Raw genomic sequence first — 9665 nt, 5'->3', positions numbered from 1 at the left:
GGATGTGCCTATGCCCATCTGCGTCAGCAGGGACGCGGCCTACCCCCTGCTGCCCTGGCTAATGCGGCCCTACACGGGGCGGCCAGACCAGAACCGGGCCCAGTTCAATGACCACCTCAACCGGGCCCAAAATCAGGTGGAGCTCGCCTTCAGCCGCTTAAAAGCCCGCTTCCGTTGTTTGCTCACCCGTCTCGAGATGGGTGAGCAGAATGCAACGGAGGTACTGGCTGCGTGCTGTGTGCTCCACAACATTGTGGAGCAGAGTGGGGAGGCCTTCCTCCCTGCATGGATGGCAGCCGAGGCACAGACGTTTGCACAGCCCCACACAGCTGCCATCCGCCAGGCACACCAGGATGGGGTGCGCATCAGAGAGGCCCTGATGGACATGTTCGCACAAGCCCCATAGTAGGGTTGCCTTGGTCTCCCCATACAACTCCCTCTCATCCCCTACGTTTCCCCCTTCCCTCCCCTTGCCTCCCCCCAATTGTAAAGCGTCGGTTCCAAGCACATCGGCCGTCATCGTGAATGTTCGTTGGGTGCGTCGGACATAGCTAGGGTTTTTCTTTTTAGTTTAGGCTAGGGTTTAGGCCACCATCGCCTGTCCTAGCTGTCCCAAAGAACAGGAAGAGGATTCATGGTTCGTGCGGAAGGCTCGAGTCAGCGTACCCGATTCCAGTCATCTTCGAGGGATCTCCTGGCTGTTCCTCTCCCGAGGCCCGGAAGGACCAAAGGATTGAGGTTGCCAGCAACACTACAATCGTCCCCTGCGTCTAGACTACGTACATATTCTTTTGTGTGCGTCTTTTAATCTTTCTTGCTTGTTTGTTATCTATGTTAATATAGTTGTGGTTTAAATTTTACTTAAAAGTGTCAGTATTTATTTATTCGCCACAAACCAATGACCACTTAAAGGAACAACTGGTGATAGATACAGAATTTGGTGTCCGCATTTTATAATCTTAAATTTAGTTGGCTAATTGGCATCTCAAATCATTTATTACAGTTATCTCGAGTAACACAATAACCAACACAGTTTTGTTTTCAACTGAAAAACTTGTAAGTTTTTATTTACAAGGGGGAGGGGGAGGAGACCTTCAACTGGGAGGGGGAGGAGCTACTCCTGGGAGGGATGGCCCCTGCGAGCGCTCCTGCGGGGGCGGACCTGGACATGTGCGGCAGGCCACATTGGGGCAGGCTGCACGGGGAGGTGGGCAGGAGGGGCTATTGCAGGGGCGGCAGGAGGGGGCATTGCAGGGGCAGGAGGGGGCATGGGCAGTGCTAGGGAGGGATGGCGGGGGCATGGGGTAAGGCCATGCCATAGTGAATGGCATGGGCTATGTGGGCAGTGAGGGTGGCGATGGAGTCAGCTATCCGCGTGCACTGGGCCTGGAAAGCGGCCTAGGCCTCCTGGCGCCAGTGCAGGTCCCCCTCGACATGTTGCCGAATTGGTGCCTAGATGCGCTCAATGGCCTACACATGCCGGCGAAGGAGCTGGTCCCAGTGGCGAAGCCTGTGCCTCCGTGGTTGGGCAGCTGGGGGTGCTGCTGCTGCTGGACTGGAGGGTCCCTGGCTTGTGCATGGTCTTGCTGCAGGGAAGAGAAGAAAGGACGGGTCAGTCAGGCAGGCTGGCCACTGTCCCCACACCTCATGCCCTCCACCCCTGAGCCCAGGTGACACCACAGTAGTGTGGCTTGGGCCCACTCGGTTCCCTCCCTGCCCCCCGTGTTGTATGTTTGCAAGGAGGACCGCCCCTGGAGTAGGGTCCCCCTCCATGTATTGTAATCACCGGTCTGTGTCCTGGCCCCGTGGAGGGTGCTTGTGTTGCGTTAACCTGTGGAACTCCCTGCCGGTGGAGCCTGTGAGGCTTTAGGCTAATCACTGGTGTTTGAGAGGGAGCAAGATGCATCCCCACACAGTGCCTGGGAGCACATCTGGCAGAGGTGGTCTGGGCTCTCAGATCCCCATCACGTGGCATATCTCCTGGACAGAACCAGAAGAGTGACTGGGGGGGTATCCCATCCTTGCAGCAAAACTCAGGCGGCCCTAAGGGTGGCCCGAGCGCTTTCCCCCCTTCTCCCTCCCACTATCCCTCACACACGTAGCCCAGGGACATGTGTGGCCGCAGTGGGGACTTCCCTCGGGGAGCCAGCCAGGGCACCGGGAGCAGGCGAGGGGCTCAGTGGGGGCCATGTTCACAGGGCTGTAACGCTGCGGTTTTCCCAGGAGCAGCTGGCTGTGCCTCACAGCCAGGCATGGGGCAGTGTGCCATTCTCCGTGCTGCACCCTTGCGGAGGTGCGGGTTCTGGGCTCAGTCCCTGGGGCCCTGGCTGGTTCCAGCCGGCATCCACCCTTCCCTCTGGTCCCGCCGAATGTGTGTGAGCAGCACAGTCCCAGGCGTGCCCTGCAGCTGCCTGCCGCAGCCACATGCCGCTCGGTCACCAGGCTGCACGTGGTTGCACGTGCTGCTTGCTGCCTAATGCTACACAGTGTGCAGCTCACGTGGCCTGAGTGACATGCTCTCCCCCTCCTCCCTCCGGGCGCCTGGCTCCCCCACTCTTGTGAGTGCAAAGTGCAAGACTCACTGGTGGATCCTTCCCCGGCCTCGGAGGATGCGCAGTAGACATCAGGGCTGCTGGAGGGGGCCTGCTGGGTGGAAATGCTGGCCTCCTTCCCCCACCTCGGTGGTCCTGGAGACGGGGGGGCGCATGCTGCTGTCTACTGGCACGTCCGGGGCTTGCGGGGCTGGCTGGCCAGGATGGCGTGCAGCCGGTCATAGTAGGGACAGGTGTCTGGTCCTGCCCCCCTGCCCCGCACATAGCCCAGGTGCTGTTCTTTCACTTTAGCTCAGACCTGTTCCAGGTTCCAGGCTGGATGGCCCTGCTGGGCCAGCGCCTGGGCCATGCGGCCGAAGATGTCGGCGTTGCGGCGCCGGGACCGGGTGTCGTGGAGGCCCTCCTCCTCCTGCCACAAGTCCAGGAGGGTCTCCAGTTCCCCTGAGGACCACGATGGGGCCCTTCTTTTCCAGCCCCTGGGGGCCTCCTGCGCTGGGGGTGCAGGTGGCTGAGCGCCCGGAGCTGCCATTCTCCCTGCGAGGTGGCTGCTGGGCATGGCAGGGGCACCGTGACAGACCTCAGGCCAGAGGTCTGAGGCATGCTCCTGCCCGTGTCTGCTTTGAGCTCGGGTTACCAGGAAGTCTGGAGCTCCTACGGGGTCTCCCAGCGTCCAAACTGCTTTTTTCATTTAGCCTGCTTTTGCGCAAAAGTCTTAGCTAGCTGTCTACACTGGCCCTTTTGCGCAATAGTTTTTCGCAAAAAGGACTTTTGCCCAAACGGGAGCGTCAAAGCTTTTCCGGAAAAAGCACTGATTTCGGACAGTAGAACGTCAGTGCTTTTGCGGAAAATCAAGCGGACAGTGTAGACGGCTGGCAAGTTTTTCCAGAAAAGCGACTGATTTTCCAGAAAAAATGGCTAGTCTAGACACAGCCTAGATGTGGAAATTCCTCAGTTAAGTTAGCATTTGTTTTTCTCTGATCAGGTGAGTGGCCTAGTTTTTCCATGGTTTTTTATTTGTCCTCTTCCTGAATAGTGTGAGCTGTCATGGCCAAAAGGAAGCCTGGATGCTGTACATTAAAAAAAAAAGTCCAATTATCCTACCTGTCAGTATTTGTTCACTTCCTGTGGACCAGGAGTAGTTAGTTCATTAGCTAATGTGAAACAAATTGATGGTGGAGACATTTCAGGTTCTCTGTGGAACAGAGGAAGAATCCCGGGTTTTTGTAGGATGTAGGGGGTAACTGAGGAATTCTAGATCCCTGGGAGTGGAAGGAGGATGAAGAATAGCTACCTCTTTTTGGTGTAAGACAGGGGTCTCCAAACTTTTCAGCCCGAGGGCCGCATTAACTATCAAACAGCAGTTCGGGGGCCGACTACACACTTGAGGTCCAAATAAAAAACAATCAAAACATGGATGTTGTTTTTAATTATTTATTTAATATTATTTTATTCAGTTATTATTTAATAACACATTGATACACTACACATGAACACCTGTAGTAGTGTGAATGGTGAAATTGTTTCCTGGATGCCAAAATAGCAGACATTTCTGGCTTTAGATTTGTTGTCCCTAACATCAACAGTGACCTGCGAATCCGTTTCTCCCGGAAGGGGGGGGGGGGCTTTTCCCCCTGCTCTCCCCTTCCTCTGCACGCTGTCCTCCCCTCCTGCTTGCCACCGCTCACTCCTTTCCCCCCCCCAGGCGGAAGGGGTCACCTTTTTAAAGTTCCCGCCGGGGTTCACGTTCCCCCGCACGTCGCCGGGCGGGCGTTACCACCACCGCCCATCCTGCCCCCTGATTGGCCGGCTGCCCTGTCAGTCTGGGCGGGGGAACGCCGCCCGTGCTAACCCCCGCCCCCTGCGCCGTTTGCAGCCGCGCGGCCGCTTGTCAGCGGAGCGGCCCGCTTCTCCTGCCCCGGCGCGGCGTGAGTACACGCCGCACACCCCTGACAGGGCCCCCCCCCCCCGCGGCAAGAAGGGCCCAGACAAAAATGTCTCCACGGGCCAGATGAGAGGGCCTCGCGGGAATGTTCAGGTTCTCTGTGGAGGCTGGGGAATGTTCCCAACAAGAAGTTGCTTAATTCTCTCTGGCAGATTCTTCAGTGACTCGGTTTTTCCCAGTGACCCAGCTGGGGAATTCCTTCTGTAGTTTTGATGTTTTCCTTTCCTTCCCCATTCTGGGTGACATCACTGCATGACTGCAATGATGCAGGCTCAGCTCTTGACAAGTTTCCGCCCTCTGAAACCAGCTGTTTCTCTCCTTCCTCAGAAGGGTTTGTGCAGAGAAGAGGAAGCTCTTTATGGTTGTACGATTTTCAAAAAGCACATGCTGGCTCAGTGCCCTCCATATAGCTTGATTCTGATGAGGTAATTTCTAGAGCTTATTAAATATCAAAGAAATGAGGGAAAGTCCTAAATCCTACATGGAGGCCCACACAGTTTCTCTGCTGCCTGCATATAAAATTACAAGCCATAGCACTAGCTCTTTTTAGTACTTTGTAGGTGTTAGTTTCCAGTTTCTAGCCCTGTTGTGCAGTGAAAACTGAAAGCCATTAGCTAGACTTTAACTCCCACTTCCTAGTTTCGTTTTCAGTCTTTACTAAATGACTTTCCCTTTGACTATGTAGTTTTTGAGTACAAAATTAAAAACTCAAATACTATGCTAGTGGTGACTTTGGAAATGCTTATATAATAATCTGATCTCCCATCAATCCACTATAGTAACCCAGCTAGAACTCTTAGCAAGCAGCTCTCTGATTCAGCTTGTGATCATAGAAACCATCTGATACTAAAGACATTTTTGGAGGTTATAGAATTTGAATCTCTGATAAAAATCACAAGACTTCCACTTGCACAGCTACTGGACAGTGGTCCACCAAGCAGCAGTCACCTCAGAAAAAGAAGAGTGTTGAATGTAACTGGGCTGGAATTTTGAAGAGACTCAGCCCCAAAGTAATTAAAAGAAAGGGTCTCTGAGGTTATGTCTACACTGCATTCCTCTTTCGAGAGAGGAATGCAAATACAGACGAATGAAATTGCAAATGAAGCACGGATTTGAATTTCCCGCACTTCATTTGCATAATTGCGTCTGGCCGCTTTTTCGTAATACCCTATTTAAAAAAAAGAAATGCTGTCTAGATGCGGTTATTTCGAAAGAAAACCCTTCTTTTGAAATAATCGTTAAACCTAGTTTTTTTAGGAGTAAGGATTATTTCGAAAGAAGGGTGTTCTTTCGAAATAACCACGTCTAGACAGTGTTTCTTTTTTTGAAACAGGGTTATTCAAAAAAGCATCCGGACGCGATTATGCAAATGAAGCACGGGAAATTCAAATCCGCACTTCATTTGCAATTTCATTCGTCTGCATTTGCATTCCTCTCTCGAAAGAGGAATGCAATGTAGACATACCCTGTGTCAGCTGCATAGCCTAGGAGCAGCATAACAGATCCAAACTTATTTCCTTTCTTAGTCAGAGGCATGTTGCATGTTCAAATGATTTACATTCATTCATTAAACCAACCTTTCCTCTTCCATGAGGCTCGCTCCATTTCAGTGGCTTCATTACCCAGCGAGAGTGCCTGAGTTATCCTCCTTCCACATTTGGAGAAAATGTCAGTGAACAGATGGCAAAATGTGCAGTATTTACACACCTAATTTTCCAAGTTTTTAAGGAAGGATAAGGACATATGTGAGCTTCAAAAACAGGAACTTTTGGGGTAAATTAGCAATACATTTTAAATACTATTTCTTAATCTTAGCCCATTAGGGGAGAAAGCCGTTTTCAGGGAATGTGAGTTGGGGGATGAGTCCCATAGAAATACTACCAGTTTCTGATGGGAGACAGTTATTTTCAACCTTTTAATACAACAGCTCTTCCCTCCTGGATCAAAATCCTTTATTTCTCGAAACAGTGGTCAGTTTTATGGCTATACCCTTGGGACACAAAGGGTACGTCTAGACTACATGCCTCTGTCGCCAGAGGCATGTAGATTAGGCTACCAGACATAGGAAAATGAAGCGGCGATTTAAATAATCGCCGCTTCATTTAAATTTACATGGCTGCCGCGCTGAGCCGACAAACAGCTGATCAGCTGTTTGTCGGCTCAGCGCGATAGTCTGGACGCGCGGGTGTCGACATCAAAGGTATTTGTCGACCACCCAGGTATACCTCATCCCAGGAGGCTTACCTGGGTGGTCGACAAATACCTTTGATGTCGACACCCGTGCGTCCAGACTATCGCGCTGAGCCGACAAACAGCTGATCAGCTGTTTGTCGGCTCAGCGCGGCAGCCATGTAAATTTAAATGAAGCGGCGATTATTTAAATCACCGCTTCATTTTCCTATGTCTGGTAGCCTAATCTACATGCCTCTGGCGACAGAGGCATGTAGTCTAGACGTACCCAAAGAGCACCAGATGGTGAGAAGTGGCAATGTGCCCATGACATGTAAGATGTCCTGAGAATTTGTTTCAGTGGAGATTACCCAGAGTCAACTGCACTTCTTAGGGTTATTTCTCTATCATTGGTGTGGACGAAGAATTACAAGTGAATTAACTTTTCCAGATATTTTTTACCCACAATTATGATTCAATTTTAAGATTTAATGAACAGTGCATTATTAAGTAATGGGACTGGAACAACAGAGGATGAGCCAAGCTGACTTTTGTGTCATTTCTTTGAAAGTTGTAACTTTTTTTTGTACAAAGGCCGAAATATACGGTACCTAAAAGTGTCATAATTCACTAGTCTGATCAAATCACAACATTGAGATGTGACTTTTTATGCCAGTGGTAGTGGATTTCAGAAGAGAAAATTTCAGTTACTTATTTTCTCTGAGCCCATTTTATTCTATTGCTCTCAGTGAGTCTCAGCTAAACAAGATTTTTTCCTGGATTGTTCTATTGAGAGTAAAATGTAAACATTTTGAAAGAGGACATTTGAAGGGCAAATGAACCAAGCAATATTGTATTATGAATTCACAGCACAGTGTTAAGATTTTTAGTATTGTATTTCCATGCAGTTTCTTTTTGTGACAATAGAAAGTAAACTTACATGTCAAAAAGAGAAAATATAATCTACAAAATGTGCTCAGAAGTCTGTCATTACTGGATTATGCAAATTTACTCTGAAGGCTGGAAAACACATTAAAGGCAAGTTTCATTTCCCATTATATTTTTGAGTAAGCCTGGGCCAAAGATTTTATCAGTTTGGTTACAAAGAGCTGAGGTTCTTATTTAAAGGGACCTTGTCAGGTTAAAAAGCATAAACAAATTCCCTTACTTGGGTTATTAATACTTTGAATTGATTAAAACTGAACTATTTAGTCTTTCTTTTTACCATCTGCAATGTCTGTTTGTACTTGCCTCTGCTTAAGATACAGAAAACTAATCAAGCAGTTTTGCTTTTAGCATCTCATTGAGTGATGTAATGTTCCTGTTTCCAAATACAGCAGTAGCAGTTTTAAATTCAAACTGAAAACTATTTTCATTTTTTCATCAGATGTAACAAACATCTGTATTCATGTCAGATTCTGTAAAAGTTAAAAAAAACCCTACATTTTGGACCTATGTTACTTATGCATATTCTTTTATGGATTCCACGTTTTTATGGTAATACTTGTTGCACCTTAAAAGCAAAAACTACCTAAAACCCAAACTGCAATGAGCTGCATGCAAGCAAAGTCCTGCACTTGCATGAGATTCATAGTGGGATCAAGCTCAAATTGCTACCTGTGCCAGATATTATTAGCATTGAAAGAATGTTATTTTAAAATATCTGACCTGAAGGCTGAAAATATTCCTTAAAATTCCACTGCACTAATCAATAGCAGATATACATTTTAAATGCCTTACTGTGAAGCTTCCAGAAAAAAAGTTAAATACCTGTTTGCTTCTAACATACATAAGTAACAGATTATTTCCATGTTTATCAAAATATTGTAGGCACTGTAATATATAATTTCAGTGTTAAAAAGTCGGTTGTAGTTGCAGTTGTAGTTCAGGGACAAAATAGATTTTCCTGGAAATTATTTTGCATAAAGATTGTCTCTCGTAAGATTCCTTGGAAACATTACCAACCTTCACAGCTTAGTCTGAAATGGTGGACAGAACATGATTTTTATTTTCTAGTCAGATATTGTCCTGAATCTGTAATTAAATCCTTGTGGCAGTTAGACACTTATGCTGGAGTGGTGTCTTATTGAAATCAATAGGGCTCTTCATTCTCATAGGGGTCTAAGTGCATTAATCAGATTACAGGATCCCGGCTTCATTCTTATAATAAAACATGTGCCCTGCTTGTTTCAGTAGAATGACCAAGAGAACATTTCTGGTACCCTTAAAATGCAACCTTATTTTTTTAACATTTCTTCCCCCCCCCCCCCCCCCCAGAAAATAAAGTCACTAACTTTGTTATTTCATGGTGCACGTTTTTTATATTTCTTTTGACCCCTTTTGCAATAACCCATTATTTGTTAACTGCCAACAGTAGCATAAGTATTGTGTCAGATCCAGAACTATAGCCAGGCTTTATCTAGAAGGATTTATAATCCACAGGAGAAACCCAGAGAAGATAGGTAGAGAAGGCAATTTCGAAGGAGTGGATTACAGTAGGAATTTTTTAAAAATTCCATACCTACATATATATATATATAAAATCATGTTTAGAATGGTATTTTTGTACTAGCCAATTAGCCCGTCGTAAGACGGGATTTTCAGGTCTCTCCCCCACTTCCTTGGTCTTCTCTCCTGAGCCTCTGGTCTCTTGCTCCATCTCTCTCTCTCTCTCCTTCTCCTCCTCCTACAGCCTCCTGCCTCTCTCTCTCTCTTCTCCTCCCCCTCTTGCCTCTCATTCTCTTTGTCTTCTCCTCCCCCTTCTGCCTCTCACTCAGAGGACCGTGGAACCCAAATGGCCGCTTACGCCACTTGCTCTCACGCGGTGGCCTGGCTGAGCGGCACAGAAGTCAGCTGAGTGCCACTGTGGGAGGCAAAGGACGTGACTCAGGCAACAGTGCCGCTCAGAGGGAACAGCCAGGGAGGAAACAGCGCCACCACGAGGGAACAGCCAGCATTTCAGCGTTACAGAGTCACAGACACTGGGCTAATATATATATATA

Source organism: Pelodiscus sinensis, chromosome 18 (assembly GCF_049634645.1).
Source record: "Pelodiscus sinensis isolate JC-2024 chromosome 18, ASM4963464v1, whole genome shotgun sequence".
Classification (NCBI taxonomy): Eukaryota; Metazoa; Chordata; order Testudines; family Trionychidae; genus Pelodiscus; species Pelodiscus sinensis.
This window is presented reverse-complemented; position numbering follows the sequence as displayed.